This window comes from Orycteropus afer, unplaced genomic scaffold, assembly GCF_000298275.1.
Source record: "Orycteropus afer afer isolate SDZICR_OR568_19922 unplaced genomic scaffold, OryAfe1.0 scaffold00425, whole genome shotgun sequence".
NCBI lineage: Eukaryota > Metazoa > Chordata > Mammalia > Tubulidentata > Orycteropodidae > Orycteropus > Orycteropus afer.
This window is the reverse complement of record NW_006922012.1, coordinates 444,743-461,896: the sequence shown is the minus strand read 5'-3', so window position 1 is coordinate 461,896 and position 17,154 is coordinate 444,743.

Genomic DNA, 17,154 nt, shown 5'->3' with positions numbered 1-17,154 from the left:
TTTTTTTCTTATTGATCCTTTTCCAAAGAAGTATTCAGGTATATGTCTTCAATCTCATTAATTCTGTCTTCCATTGCATTAATTATACTCCTTTGCCCTTCCAATGTGTTGTCTATTTCTGACAATTTAGTATCAATCTGGATTTCTATCTGTAGATTTAGAATCATTTCTAGTTTTTCATTTATTTTGTCATTTTGTTCTTATATTTTCCTCCAAATTGCTCTAAGGTTTTTTCTGTGTTTTCTTTGCTCTGTCTCTCAATCCTTTGAAGATACTCAAAGATAATTCTTTTGAATTCCTTATTAGAGAGTTCTAATGCTGCTTCTTTCTCAGGGATGTGTTCTGGGTCTGTATCCTGCTCCCTTGTTTCTATCACTTTATCTTGCTTCTTTGTGTGGACTCTGATGATCTGTTGTCTCTGAGCCATTGTGGTGTTGTTGTATTTAGATCTCTGTTAATTGTTTTTGAGGAGCAGCCCAGGGTGATTCAGGCTCTTCTTGGTGGTTTATTATCATTGGCCCATTGGTGGAGAAGGAGGTAGTGGCTCTTGCTCAGTAAGTGAAATTGCATGAAGTGTAGGTGTATTTGTGTCTTATGGGGACTGTTTTTTTCTCCCACTCAGTTAGACACAAATTACAACTGTATAACCATCAAAAAACTAAAAGCACATGGACAAAAAACACACCATGTAATCACACAGGAGTAGTAATAAAAAAAAAAAAAAAGAAAAGGGAAAAAGAAGAAGAAAAAACAAGAAAACCTTCAATATCTGGGGATAGGGCACTAAGAGAAAAAAGGTAAAGAAGGAGAGTAATGAAAGAAAAAACATGGGAAAAATGCAAAAAGAAAAAGAAGGAATGGGGTTAACCATGAGATAAATGGGGAAAAAAATAAACTTATATTAAAGAATAAAAAATTTCAACCAGGAATAGGGAAAAGAAAAAATGCTGAAAACTAGGACCTGAGAGGGGAAGAATAAGAATAATACTAAAAATGACAAAAATATTAATAATTATATTTGTTTTAAAATAGACAAATACAAGTAAACTAATCACCAGATCAAAAAACTAAAAGCACATGGACAGAAAACACACCATGTAATCGCACATGTAACCAAAAAAAGGGAAAAAAAAGAAGAAAAAACAAGAAAACCTGCAATAACTAGGGATAGGTTACTAAGAGAAAAAAGATAGTAGAAGAGAATAATGAAGGAAAAAAATGGGAAAAATGGAAAAAGAAAAACAAGGAATGGGGTTAACCATGAGAAAAAAAGGAAAAAAAAAAAAAAAACCTAAAAAGAAAAAATTTTTTTCAACCAGGAATAGGGAAAAAAAAATGCTGAAAACCAACACCTGGAAGGGGAAGATGAAGAATAATAGTAAAAAGGAAAAAAAGTATTAATAATAATAGTTGTTTTAAAGCAGACAAATACATGAAAACTAATCACCAGAAAAATATAAGCAAAAAAGAAAAAAATAAAAAGACAAAAAGAGAAAAAAAAATCGGTGGAGGACAGGGCAGGGCACCCCGGCTCCGTCTGAGCACACAGACTGTGATGGAGTTCCTGTGAGCCCAGAACGTAGGTGGGAGTGGGGGATGGCCGCACCTCCGTTGACCAAGTGAGTGTGGGGTATAAGAGTAACATGAGGAATGTCGTACCTTTTCAGGTTTGCAGGTCCCTAGTATCCTAGGGGTTGCTGGGAAGCAGAACGTGTTCTTAAGCCCCAGGAATCTGTGAGAACACTGTCTCTTTGAAGATCCAAAATAGTCAAGCCACTTTTAAACATTCAAAATGGCGGTGCAAAAGTCCACATCTCGCTCAGCCTCCCTTTCTGTTCACCTTCTCCGTTTATTCCCTAGCCACCAGAGAAGTCCTCTGTGCAGTCCTTGGCTAGCAGGGCTGATTTTTAGGTTAATTCTTAGGTCCTACCACCACTCAGGAATCTCCAAGCTGTCTATGCTGTGCCATAGGGATTGCTCAGGATCGCTGCCAGACCGCAGCTCCATCTGTCTCCTTGTTTAGTATTTTCGTGCAAATTCTTCTGCTAGTTGGGGTTTAGTCCACTTCTATATCCTTCCCTTCAAGGCTCAGGGGTCCAGGATTATCCTCTGTCTGTGTTAATTGGTTTCCCTTTTCTTTGTTGAAGAGGGTCTGTGCAGTCTTTCTGCCTAGTCCACCATCTTACCAGAACTACCAAGCCATGATATTTTCAATCACCTCATATGCATGTGGGAGCTGGGCAATGAATAAGGAAGACTGAAGAATTGATACTTTTGAGTTGTGGTGCTGGCATAGAATGCTGAAAGTGCCATGGACTGTTAAAAAAAAACTAACAAATCTGTCTGTCCTGGAAGAAGTGCAACCGGAAAGCTCCTTGGTAGCAAGAATGCCCAGACTTACTTTGGTCATGTTGTCAGAAGGGACCATTCCCTGGAGAAAGATGTCATGCTTGGTAAGGAGGAGGTTCAATGAAAGAGAGGAAGGCCCTCAATGAGATGAATTGACACAGTAGCTGCCACAATGGGGTCAAGTATAGCAAGGATCATGCAGCTCATGTGGGACTGGGAGCTCTTTCATTGTGCTGTACATAGGGGGCTATGAGTCGGATACAACTCGATGGCACTTAACAACAACTATATATATATATATATTTTTTTTTTTTTCTACTTATCTAGAAATTTTCCCTCCCACTCTCCTCCTATCCCTAGTAACCAACAAAGAAAGTTTCCCTCTATGTATAAACATTTCCATGACATTTTTGCAATAGTGGGCTAATACAATACTTATCCTTCTGTGATTGACTTATTTCACTCAACATAATATCCTTCAAGTTCATCCATGTTTTGTGGTATTTTGCAAATTCTTCATTATTCTTTATGGTTGATTAATATTCCACTTGTGTGTGTACCATAGTTTGTTTATCCATTTCTCAATTGATGGGCACTTGTTTCCATCTCTTTGCTTTTGTGAATAGTGCTGTGATCAACATGGGTGTGCATATATCTATCTGCCTCTCACTTTTTTTTTTTTTTTTCAATTTGTGCTTTAGGTGCAAATTTACAGAGCAGAATTTGTTTTACATTCAACATTTCATGTACATTTGGTTTCACTCCCCAATTACCAGCCCATACCCTAACCCACCCTCCCCCTCTCCCTTCCCAGTAACCCCCTGACCTTCCTGTGACCTTCTTAGTTGTGTACTCCTGTCTGTCCAGGTTTTCCTCTGTGTGAATGTTGCCCCTCTGGTGCCCCATGGCCAATTGCTCCAAGGGATGTATCTCGGTAGTGTAGGTGGGTGCATCACCCTGAGTTGAGTGTTCTGCATGTAAGTCTTATTTACTGTTGGGTTGAGAGTCAGCCTTTGGGAGTGAGTTTTATCCCAGGCCCAAAGTGTATCCCAGGGCTATAGTCTTGGGGGTCCCACCAAACTCCATCCAACCAGTAATTCTGGTGATTATTGTGTTTTAGAATTTTGTTCCATGTTTTCCCTCCCACTCTATCACGATCTCCAGTTTGGATCCCTTCTCAAGTGGTTGGCATTTGTATCGGGCATCATCTAGTTCTTCTGGTCTCGAGGTCCATCATGTCCTAGGGCTGATTGTTTCCAAATGCCCTTGGTTTTCTTCACTCTTCTTTGCCTCAGACGAGAGAAGATCATTAGCTGCATCTTACATGGCTGATCGGAAGTTTTTAGAACCCAATTGCTACTTACCAAAGTAGGTTGTGGAAGAAGATTTTTATGTATTGTGTTGCACCAATTGAGCCTGGTGTCCTCCAATATTATGGTCCTGAGCCAGCAGATCTGATGGATCTCTCTCCCACAACTTCTGGCTGTCTGTGACAGATTGCTTTTTGTCTGTCTTCTGTTGCTTCTGTAATGATTGCAGATAATTTGTATCACTAGTATCTGTGCAAGATTAGCCTCAGCTGAATATATCCTTGGTCTAGAGTATAATCCTGTTCACTGACCCCCATCTGATATTCTTAGTTGTATATGTGTTTATCTGTAGCCTGGTGTTTGGTTTTAATGGTAACGCAGTATCGTGGATCTACTGGTATTAACCTCTGTCATCTATATCTTATGTGCACAATTCAGTGTCCTCCCTTTCCCCCATGTTATCATGCTGGTTATGGACTCTTTCCATACCATTGCTCCCTACCCAACTCAGCATGTGGCCCCCAACTAGTTTGAAATTATCTCCTCCTCTTTCCTCCCATCCTCAATAACCTACAAAGTGAGTTCTCTTCCTTATGCAAACCATTCCTTGACTTTTTGCAGTAATGGGCTCATACAGTATTTGTTCTTCTGCAATGACTCATTTCACTCAGCATAACATCCTCCAGGTTCATCCATGTTGTGAGATGATTCACATATTCTTCATTGTTCTTTAATGTAGCATAGTATTCCATTGTGTAAATGTATCATAATTTGGTTATCCATTAATCTGTTTATGGGCATTTAGGTTGTTTCCAACTCTTTGCTATAGTGAATTGTGCTGAGATGAACATGGGTGTGCATATGTCTGTTTGTGTCCTGTCTCTCACCTCTTTAGGCTATATTTCTAGTAATGGAATTGCTGATTAAATGGTATTTCTATTTTCAGTTTTTTAAAGAAAATTCCATACTGTTTGCCACAATGGTTGTATCATTTTACAGTCCCACCAGCAGTGTATGAGAGTTCCAATATCTCTGCAACCTCGCCAGCATTTGTTATTTTCTGTCCCATTGAACTTTGCTATTATTGCTGGGGTGACTACAGATAGCAAGCAATTCCTCATGTGTTTGTTGGCCACCAGGATATTGTCTTTAGTGAAGTGTCTGTTCATGCCCCTTGACCATTTTTTAATAGGATTGGTTGTCTTTTTTGATGTTGAGGTGTTGAAGTTTTCTATAGATTTTGGAGGTAAATCCTTTGTCAGATATGTCATAGCCAAGTATTTTCTTCCAATCTCTAGGTTCTCTTTTTACCCTTCTGATGAAGTCTTTTGATGTGCATAAGAATTTCATTTCTAAAAGGTCCCAGTCATGTAGCTTCTCTTCCACCTCCAGTGCATTCTGGGTTATGCTTGATAGTCTATTTATGCCATAAATCAGGACCCCTAGATCTGCTCTTATTTTGATTATCTAATAATGGGATTTCTGCATTAAGTGGTATTTCTATTTCAACTTTTTAAAGAATCACTATATTGATTTCCACAGTGGTTGCATCATTTTACAGTCCCACCAGTAATGTATGAGAGTCTCAATCTCTCCAGATCCTCATCAGCATTTGTTATTTTCTGTCCAGTTGGACTTTGCTATTAATGTTGGAGTGAGATGATATCTCGTTGTTTTGATGTCTACTTCTCTAATGGCTAAGGATCACAAATATTTCTTCATGTGGTTGTTGACTGCATTGGTATCTTCTTGGTGAAGTTTCTGTTCATGTCTTCTGCCCATTTTTTAATTGGACTGTTTGTCTTTTTGATGTTTAGGTATTGGAGGTTTCCAATAAATTGTCCATTCTTTCATGCTGAATATTTTTTTCCCATTGTGTAGGTTCTCTTTTTACTCTTTTGGAGAAGTGTTTTAATGCACCTAAGAATTTAAGTTTTAGAAGGTCTAAATCATCTAGTTTGTGTTCTGCTCTTTGTGCATCTTAGGTTATGCTTGGTAGTCTATTTATGCCATAAAACAGGGCCCAACTTGTTCTTTGATGAACTTTATAGTTCTAGGTTTCACATTTAAGTCTTTGATCGATCTGGAGTTATTTTTTGTGTATTGTGTGAGGTATGAACCTTGTTTCATTTTTCTGCAAATCGATATACAGTTTTTCCAGTACCATTTGTGAAAGAGACTTTCTCTTCTGCATTGAATGGATTTTGGACTTTTGTCATAGATGAGCTGACTGTGGGTGGATGGATGTATTTCTACGTTCTCAATTCTGTTCCACTGGTCTATCTGTCTGTCGTTGTAGCAGTACCAGCTGTTTTGACAACTGTGGCTGTATAGTAAGTTTTGAGATCTAGGGGTGTGAGACCACCTGTTTTGTTCTTCTTCAGTAATGCTTTGCTCACCTGAGGTCTCTCTCTTCCCTTTCCATATAAAATTAGTGATTGTTTTTTCCATGTCTTTAAAGAATGCTGCTGCAATCTGGATTAAAATTGCATTGAATATATGAATTGCTTTGGGTAGTATTGATATTTTCATGATGTTCAGTCTTCCTATTCATGAATATGGTATGTTCTTCCATCTATGTAGGTCTCTTATAATGTCTTGAAGTAGTGTTTTGAAGTTTTCTTTGTATACGTCTTTTGTGTTCCTGGTAAGATTTATCCCCAAATATCTTATCTTTTTATTGTTGTGTTAGGTGCCATTGAGTTGTCTCTGACTCATAGTGACCCTATGTGCAGTCCATCTGTACAGCCACTGTTTGTGTTGTCGAAAAAAAGTATTTGCAATGAATAAGTCCTTGGTCTTGCAAAATTATATCATGCAAACTCCAGTGTTAATTCTATCACCAAGGCCAAATTTTCCAACTACTGGTGATTCTTCCTTATTTCCATCTTTTGCATTCTCATCACCAGTGATAGTCAGCACACCTTGATTGCCTGTTCAGTCAATTTCAGACTGCAGAAATTGGTAAAAATCTTCAAAATCCTCATCTTTGGCTTTGGTGGTTGGTGTGTAAATTTGAATAATAATAATATTAACTGGCCTTCCTTGTAGGCATATGGATATTATCCTATCACTGACAGCATTGTAGGAGCTTTGATGGTGTACTGCCTAAGGCATTTGACTACTAACCAGAAGGCTGGTAGTTCAAACCCCCCAGCCAATTCTCAGAAGAAAAGTTGGGCAATCTACTTCCACAGTGATAACACCTTGAAAACCCAAGAATGGGGTTATTGTGAATCTAGTTGGATAGATTTTATATGTTTTTGGAGTCTGTTGGCTAGGATTTTGTTGAAGATTTTTGCATCCATATTAATGAGGTTTGTTAGTCTAGTCTTCCTTTCTAGTGGTGTCTTTGCCTGATTTTGGTCTCAGGGTTTTATACTTGCTTCATAAAAGGAATTTGGGAGGATTCCATCCTTTTCTATGTTCTGGAATAGTTTGAATAGATTTGGTGTCACCACTTCTCTGAATGATTGGTAGAATTCGCCAGTGAAACCATTTGGGCCAGGACGTTTTTTGCTGGTAATTTTGTTATGACCTATTCAGTTTCTTCTTTTGTTATGGGTCTGTTCAGATTTTCTACCTCAGTCTGTATTAGTTTAGGTAAGTAGTATGTTTCTAAAAATTTATCCATTTCTTCTATGTTTTAAAATTTGTTGGAGTACAGTTCTTCATAGTATCCTGATATTGCTCTTTTTATTTCTGTTGGTTCTGTTGTGCCATCAACTCTTTTGTTTATTATTCATGCTATTTGGATATTCTCCTTTTTTCTTTGTCAAGTTTGCAGTGGTTTGTCATTTTTACTAATCTTTTCAAAGAACCAACTCCTGGTTTGTTCATTTTTTCTATTGTCTTTCTATTTTCTGTTGCATTTATTTCTGCTTGAATATTATCTTTTCTTCTGGTAACTTCAGGGTTTTTTGCTGCTCTTTTTCTAATTGTTGGAGATGTTAGTTTTTGATGTTGATTTTGGCTCTTCTTTTTTGATGCACACATCTATTGCTTATATTGGCCTTTGATATTGTGTTTTCTTTCTCATTTGATTCAAGGAATTTTTATTTCATTTTTTATTTCTTCTACTACCCAATTGTTTCTGAGTAGGGTGTTATGAAGTTTTCAGGCATTTGCTTTTTTTTCTGTTGGTTTTCCTAGTTTTGATTTCTGATTTTACAGCTTTGTGATCTGACAAGATGCTTTGTAATATTTCAATATTTTTTTAAATTTATTGAGTTTTGCTTTGTGAGTCTTGCTAACATATGGTCTGTCCTGGAGAATGCCCCATTAGTGCTGGAAAAGAATGTATATTTTGTTGTTGGATGGAGTGCTCTATAGATGCCTATAAAGTCAAGTTGGTTAATTGTACTGTTTAGCTTGTCTGCATCTTCACTGAGTTTTTTTCCAGTTGTTCTGTCTTTGATTGAAAGTGGTGTATTGAAGTCTTCTACTATGACTGTGATGTCATCTATTTGTCTTTTCAATTCTGTTAAAGTCTGATCTACTATTGTGGGGCTCTTTCATTGGGTGCATTCATTGATCCTTTAATCATTATGTAATGTTCTTCCTTGTACTGTATGGTTGTTTTTGTCTTAAAGTCTATTTTATTAGAAATTTTTTGGTTGCCATTTGCTTGGTATATCTTTTTCCAGTCTTTGATATTTAATCCATTTTTGTCTTTAAGTCTAAGATAAGTCTCTTGTAGACAGCATATTGATGAGTGTGTTAGGCTGGGTTCTCTAGGGAAGCAAAACCAGTAAAGCTTATATAGACATATAGAGGAAGAGAAATTTATCTTAAGAAAATGGCTCACACACTTATAGAAGCTGGCAAGTCCAAAGTTCTTGTATCAATCGTCAAGCTGGAGTCTTTTCCCAACTCAAACAGCTGCAGGGGCTGACAAGCTCAAGGTTGGCAGGCAGTATACCAGCTATTGACTCCAACAAATGATGAATCCAAGATTTCCAGCCCGAACAGTGGATTGTTCGCTCACAGACAGCTGTAGGCAGCACAACAGGATCCCAATCCACAGAAGAGTGTCTTTTTTTCCCCAGGATGTCCATAAATGTATTGGAAGCAGGCCACATCCCTAGGGAAACTCCCTTTCAATGGATTGGCTGTTCAAAATACATACATCTGATCCCATCATGGGAATAACCCACATCACAACTCCATAAACCACACAGAATTGTGGTCCAGCCAAGTTGGCACACAGTGCCAACTATCACAATGAGTCATGTTTTCTTATCCAGTCTGCAATTCTCTATCTCTTGAATGGTGCATTTAATCCATTGACAATCAGTGTAATTATTGACAAGTATGACTTTATTGATGTCATTTTGTTATGTGTTCTTTCATGGTATTGTTGATTTCTTTGTTTCATATAATTTTCTATGTTGAGGTCATTTTGTTTATGAATTTTGTTATCATTCTCCTTTATTGCTATTCTTTAAAAAAAAAAAAAAAAAAACTCATTGTCATGGAGTTGTTTCTGAGTCATAGTAACCCCTCCTTGGGTTTCTGAGACAGTATCTCTATGGAAGTAGATTGCTCAGTCTTCCTTCTGGGGAGTGGCTGGTGAATTTGCACCACCAGTCTTCTGGTTAGCAATCAAATACCTTAGGCACTATGCCACCAGAGCTCCTTGCTATTGTATCAGTATTTGTTAAATATTTATGCTTGTCTTCTATTTTATTTTGATGCAAAGGTTTATTATTTTTGTTTGTGGTTACCCTTTGATTTATTATTTTCTTCCCAAGTTTAAAACAGTCTGTTTTATCTTGCAATTATCTGCATTTCCTTACCATTTAGAAGTTCTGTAACCACAATATTTATGGTTTGTTTGCTGTTGTTGGTTCTCTATTGGAAGGAATCCCTTGACATCTTTAGTAAGGTTTGTCTAGTTTTAAAAATTTGCCTTAATTTCTGCTAATCTGGAAATCTCCCAATTTCACCCTCATATCTGAGGGACAATTTTTCTGGATATATAATTTTTGGTTGGGAATTTTTTTCTTTCAGGGTTTTATAAATATAATCCCATTGTCTTTTCACCTGCATAGTTTCTGCCAAGAACTCAGAGCTTAGTCTTATTAATTGCTCTTTACAGGTAACTTTTCATTTTTCCCCTGCTGGCTTTCAAGATTCTTTTTTTATTTTTGGTTTTGGTGAGTTTGATTATGATGTCTTAGTGATTTTCTTTTGAGGTCTATCTTGTTTGGTGTTCGCTGAACTTCTTGAATGTATATTTTCTCATCTTTTCTCATATTAGGGGAATTCTCTTCCAATAAATCTTTAACAATTTCCTCTTTGGTTTTATTTGTCTCTTTCTGTTCTGGAGTTCTGATTGCATGTAGGTTATTCCTCTTGATGCTATTCCACATGAATCTTACCTTTCTACATTTTGTTTTGTTCTTTTGTCTGAATGATCTCTTAACAAAGTAGTATTGAGATATTTGTCTTTAATCTCATTAATTCTGTCTTCCATTGATTTGATACTACTCCTTTGCCCATTCAATGTGTTATCTGTTTCTGACATTTTAGTATTAATCTCCTGGATTTCTGTTTGTTGTTTGTGTATGGTTTCTAATTTTTTGTTTATTTTGTCAGTGTGTTCTTGTATTGTTTTCCTAAATTGTTCTAGAGTTTTGTCTGTGTTTTCCTTAATTTTTCAGTGTTTTCTTTGATCTTGTCAATGTTTTCCTTGAGCTGTCTGTCAATCTGTTGAAGGTACCCATGTATAATTCTTTTGAATTCCTTATTGGGGAATTTCAAAGCTGCTTCTTCCCCAGGGATGTTTTCTGGGTTTATATCCTTGTTCCTTGTTTCTACTACTTTATCTTGGTTCTTTATGTGGACTGTGAGGTCTGTTGTCTCTGAGACACTGTGGAGATGTTGTATTTCTGTTTAATGTGTAAAAGAATGAGAGTGCATGCACAGATCTCTGTTATGTGTTCATAAGGAGCAGTTGAGGTGAGTTGAGCTGGTATTGGCCATCATCTATCATTGTTCAGTTGGTGCAAAAGCAAGTGGTGACTCACTCAGTGTGTGGGGATGCAGGACATAGAGATATGGCTAGGTTGTGTTAGATCAATTGCCATCTTCCACTCAGTTAGATGAAAATAATAATAATAATAAAAATAATAGCCCCCCAAAAAACAAGTAAGGAAAAACTCAAAATGTGTAAATAAACAGGAATGATTGTGAAAAAAAAAAATTGTAATGCAATAAATGAAAAATATATTTTCAAAAGATAATATGAAAAATAATGAGGAGAAGAGAAAGAAAAAAATGCCACAATATCTGTGAAATGAGAAATGAGAGAAAAGTGCAACAGTAAAAGAATAGTAAAGAAAAAATGGGACAACTGCAAAAGGAAAAACAAGGGATGGGAAGGAACAAAAGAAAGAGGGGAAACAAAAAGAAAAACCAGGAAAAGTGAACAGAAAAAACGAACAAACAAACAAGAACTAAGGATGTGAAAGATTAAAAAATAAAATAAAGGAAGGAGGAAGATAAAAAGAATAATTTTAAAAACAAAACAATCAAAAACAAAACCGTCAGGGACTAGCCATGGCACGTAGCTCTGTCAGATCACAGACTGGGATGGAATTCTTTCTGGTTAAGAAGGTGGGAGGAGGTAGGGAATGGCCATACCTCTGTTCACCATGAGTATGTGGGATATAAGAATAACACGGGGAATATTGCATCTTTCAGTCATGAACCTCCAGTGCAGCTTCCTGTGCTTTCCTCAGAATGCAAAACCCACTCCTATGTTGTCAGCCAGGTGAGAATGCCACTTGCATATATTCAAAATGCCTAGGGCTCAAAGGCTGCTTTTTCTTGGGGGCAGCTCTGTATTAAGGCTGGGACCCGAGGTAGGTGGGCAAAGAGGGGTTAGGAACAACTAAGGGAGAAGAACTTGTCTGTCCTTTTGTTGTCCTGTGGTGCTTATGTGTTGCTGTGGGGCTGGAGGCTATGCCATTGGTGTTGCAAAATGCCAGCAGGGTTACCCATGGTGGTCAGGTTTCAGCGGACCTTCCAGGCTAAGACAGATTCAGAAGAAAGAAGAAACCACCCATTTCTCAAACAATTGGCCAGTTAAAGCTTATGAACAGTAGTGAAACACTGTTTTATATATTACTGGAAAATTTGTGACTAGCCCTGAAGCATTGTCTGATATAGTTCCAGAAGATGAGCCCATTTGTTCAGAAGGCACTCAAAATCTGACTGGGGAAAGCTGACTCCTCAGAGTAGAGATGACCTTAGTGATATGGATAGAGTAAAGCTTTTGGGACCTCCATTAAATGATGTGGCGTGACTCAAAATGAGTAGAAACAGATACAAACACCCATTAATAATTGGAACATGGAATGTACGAAGTATGAATGTAGGAAAATTGGAAGTTTTCAAAAATGAAATGGAATGCATAAAGATCATTATCCTAGGCATTAGTGAGCTGAAATGGACTGGTTTTGGTCATTTTGAATCAGACAACCATAGGATCTACTATGTCAGGAATGACAAATTGAAGAAGAATGGTGTGGCATTCATTGTCACAAAGAGTGTTTCAAGATCTATCCTGAGGTACAATGCTGTCAGTGATAGGTTAATATCCATATGCCTAGAAGAAAACCAGCAAATACTACTATTTCTCAAATCGATGCACCAACCCCCAAGCCAAAGATGAGGAAATTGAAGATTTCTACGAACTTCTGCAATCTGAAATTGATAAAACTTCCAACCAAGATGTGCTGATTAGCACTGATGACTGGAATGCAAAAGTCAGAAACAAAGAAGAGTTAGCAATAATTGGAAAATATGGCTGTGGATATAGAAATAACACTGGAGATTGCATGATTGAATTTTGCAAGACCAAAGACTTATTCATTGCATATACCATTTTTTTAACAACATAAGTGATGGTTATACACGTGGACTTCACCAGATAGATTACACAGGAATTAGATTGACTATATCTGTGGCAAGAGATGATGGAGAAGTTCAATCTCTTCAGCCAAAACAAAGCCATGAGCTGATTGTGGAACAGACTATCAACAGCTCATGTTGAAGTGGAAGACAAAACAAGTCCACAAGAGCTGAAATGTGTCCTTAATAACATCCCTCCTCAATTTAGAGACCATTTAAAGAATATATTTCATGCCTTGAACACCAATGACCTAAAACCAGAGTAATTGTGGGATCACATCAAGAACATCATTCATGAAGAAAGCAAAAGGTCATTAAAAAGATAAGAAAGGAATAAAAGGCCAAAATGGTTGTCAGAAGAGAATCTGAAACTTACCCTTGAGCGGAGAATAGCTGAAGTGAATGGAAGAAATGACAAGATAAAAGAGCTTAACAGAATATTTCAAAGAGCAGCTTGAGAAAACAAAGTCAGTTATTATAATGAACTGTGCAAAAACCTGGAGTTAGAGAACCAAAAGGTAAGAACTTGCTTGGCATTTCTGAAGCTGAAAGAACTGAAGCCTTGAGTTGCAATATTGAAAAATTCTATGGGCAATATATTGAATGATGCAGGAAACATCAAAAGAAGATGGAAAGAATACACACAGTCACTGTACCAAAAAGAATTGGTCAATATTCATCCTGAAATGCAGGTCGGATATGATCAAGAACCAATGGTATTGAAGGAAGAAGTCAAAACTGCACTGAAGGAATTGGCAAAGAACAAGACTCCAGGAATTGATGGGATACCCCTTGAGATGTTTCAACAGATGCCCCACTGGAGGCACTCATTCAGTTATGCCAAAAGATTTGGAAGACAGCTAACTGGCCAACTGACTGGAAGGGATCCATATTTGTACACATTCCAAAGAAAGGCGATTCCACAGAATGTGGAAATTATCAAACAATATCATTAATATTGCACACAAGTAAAATCTTACTGAAGATAATTCAAAAACGGTTGTAGCAGTATCTTGACAGAGAACTTTCAGAGGTGCAAGGTGGATTTGGAGGAGGACATGGAAGGAGAGATAACATTGCTGATGTCAGATGGATCTTGGCTGAAAGCAGAGAATACCAGAAATATGTTAATTTATATTTTATTCACTAAGCAAAAGCATTTGATTGTTTGGATCATAACAAATTGTGGCTAACACTGAGAAGGATGGAAATTCCAGGACACTTTATTGTACTCATGAGGAACCTGTACATGGATCAGGAGGCTGTCATTTAAAAAGAAGAAGGGGATTTTCCATGGTTCGAAATCAAGGAAGGAGTGAGTCAAGGTTGTATCTTTTCACTGCACTTTTTCAATTTATATGCTGAGCAAATAATTCGAGAAGTTGGAAGAAGACTGTAGCATTAGAATTGGAGGAAGACTCACTAAGAACCTGTAATACGCAGATGACACAACTTTGCTTGCTGAAAGTGAGGATGACTTGAAGCACTTACTGATGATGATTGAAGACTACAGTCTGCAAGGTAAAGAAAACCTTAATATAAAGAGAACAAAAATCCTCACAACTTGTTCAATAAACAGCTTCATGATGGATGGAGAAAAGATTGAAGCTGTGAAGGATTTCATATTACTTGGTTCTACAATCAACACCAATGGAAGCAGCAGTCAAGAAATCAGATGACATGTAGCACTGGGCAAATCTGCTGCAAAAGACCTCTTTCAAGAGATGAAAAGCAAAGATATCTCCTTGAAGACTAAGGTGCACCTAACCCAACCCATAGTAATTTCAATCACCTCTTATGCATGTGAGAGGTGGATAATGAGTAAGGAAGACCAAAGAAGAGTTGATGTTTTTGAGTTGTGGTGTTGGAGAAGAATGCTAAGAGTACATGGTCTGTTAAAAGTGCTAACAAATCTGTCCTGGAAGAAGTACAGCCAGAATGCTGCTTGGAAGGGAGAATGGCCAGACTTTGTATCTCCTACTTCAGTCATGTTGTCAGAAACAACCATTCCCTGGAGAAGGATATCATGGTTGGTAAAGTGGAGGGTCAAAGAAAAAGGGGAAGGCCCTCAACGAGAAGAATAGACAGAGTGGGTGTAACGATAGGCTCAGGTATAGCAAGGATCATGAGGCAGGACTGGGTAATGTATTGTTCTCCTGTGCATAGGGTCATTACGAGTCAGAGATGACTTGATGGCACCTAACATCAACAACAACATATTTAAAATGGTCGTGCCTGCAGCTTGCGAATATTCAAAATGGCTGCGGCCTCAGGAGAGCTGCTGGCAGTCCACAGGTCTGTTTGTCTCCTTTGTTGTTTTCCTTTCTGGTTGTCAGTAATGCAGTCCTTGTCCATGCAGTCTTTACAGAGTAGAGCCGATTCTTGGGTTACTACTGGGATATAATTAAAACGGCTGTGCCTTCAGAATAGCTGGCAGTCTGCAGCTCCATTTGTCTCCTTACTCATTGTTTTCATTAAAATTCTTCCACTAGTTGGTGTTTTATCCACTTCTTTATTCTTGCCTTCAAAGTTCAGCGTTCCAGCATCATCTTCTGTATCAGTCTCAGTTGTTTTCTCATTGCTTTATTGTAGATGGTCTGTGTGGCTTGGCTGCCTATTGGCATCTTGCCAGAACTCCCTTATTGGCTCATTTTTTGACGGACTATTATCTTGTGTCTGGTGGTACAATAATTAAAGCATTCAGCTGTTAAACCAAATGTTGGTTGTTCAAACTCACCAGCTGCTCCATGGGAGAAAGATGAGGTAGTCTGCTTCCTTAAAGATTTACAGCCTTGGAAACCCTATGGGGAAGTGCTACTATGTCCTATAGGGAATATGTGAGTTGGAATCAACTCAATGACAGTGGGATTTCATTGTTTATTCTGTTTCTTGTCCCTTCCACTCTTCCCAAATCTTAGTTTTAAACTAGTAGTTTGAGATATTTTACATTCTTTATGAAATTATTTTGAGTTTTTTGCTGTCTTGCTCACTTCTCTCTGGGCTGGGTTGCTTGTCAATGGTGCTCTTAGAGTACAGCACCCACAATATCAACAACAATAATCATTAACACTTATCTAGTACATTGTGCTAGCCACTACTTTAAGTTACATATATATATATATATATATATATATATATATATATATAATCACTCCAGTAGTTTTACGTAGTAGTACTACTACTGTTGTTGTTGTTGTTATGTGCCGTCGAGTCTGACCCAACTCATAGCGACCCCTCCTTGGGTTTCCGAGACAGTATCACTACAGAAGTAGATTGCTATATCTTCCTTCCGAGGAGTGGCTGGTGGGTTTGAACCGCCAGCCTTCTGATCAGCAGTCAAGTACTTTATGCACTATGCTACCAGAGCTCCTGTCCCCATGGAAATAACAAAAGAAAGTTTAAGTAATTTGTCCAAGATCACCAGCTAGTGGATGATAAAAGTAGCATTTGAATCCAGGTAGTCTGGCTGCAGAGTCCATTCTCTTAATGACTGAGCTATCCTGAATTTTCTAAAATTTATACTTGAGACATAGTTTGTCTTTCACTGAGTTGATTATGACTTATTTCTCCCTTTTTCTTGACACTTTCTTTCTATTTGTGCAAGCTAAGTTGAATTAGATACATGTGTTATATATTTGTAGACTTCAGTTCTGAAACCTCTATTGAATACTTACTATATATCATGCGCTGTGCAGAACACAGGACTACAAACAACCCATTGCCTTTGAAGTTGGGAAATAAACATGTGAATAAAAAACTAAAATGCAATGTTGTAAGTATAATGACTAAATTTTATTATAAGTGTAATGGGAACAAAGAGGAGATTGTAATTCTATCTAAGAGAATGAGAAATTACTTCATCAATGAAGTAGTAATTGAATAGATTCTTTAAGGATGAGTAGGAGTTCATTGGACAGAGAAGAAAAACTATGGGAAAAATGCTTTGTCATTATTAATTATGTTTTTAAAATTATGTCTCAAATCTAACTGGGATTAGCATGTTCATTAGACAATGCTTCATGCAGTTCACTTTTAAACAATATGATATTTGGTCATTTTGGGTGTTCTAAGGCTTTTATGTTCATCACGGTTTTGCAAAGATTCCCTTCATCAATCTCTAATTAACAGGGAATGTAATGAACCAAAACAGAAACATTTGAAGCTATTTAGAGCAATTGTGTGCTTCTACAACAGTATTCCTGCCAAGTAACCAGCTTCATATATATATACCAAACCAAACCAAACCAAACCAAACCCACTGCCATGGAGTCAGAACTTCACAGTGACCCCATCTTCGGTTTCTGAGGTGGTATCACTATGGAAGTAGATTGCCCAAGCTTCCTTCTGAGGAGTGGCTGGTGGGTTCGAACCACCAGTCTTCTGGTTAGCAGTCAGATGCCTTAGGCACTACACCACCAGAACTACATATACATAAACATATACATATACATATACATATACATACACATACATACACACACACATATATAGGAGCTCTGGTGGCATGATGCCTAAGGCATTTGACTGGTGACTAGAAGGCTGGTGGTTCAAACCCACCAGCCACTCCTTGGAAGGA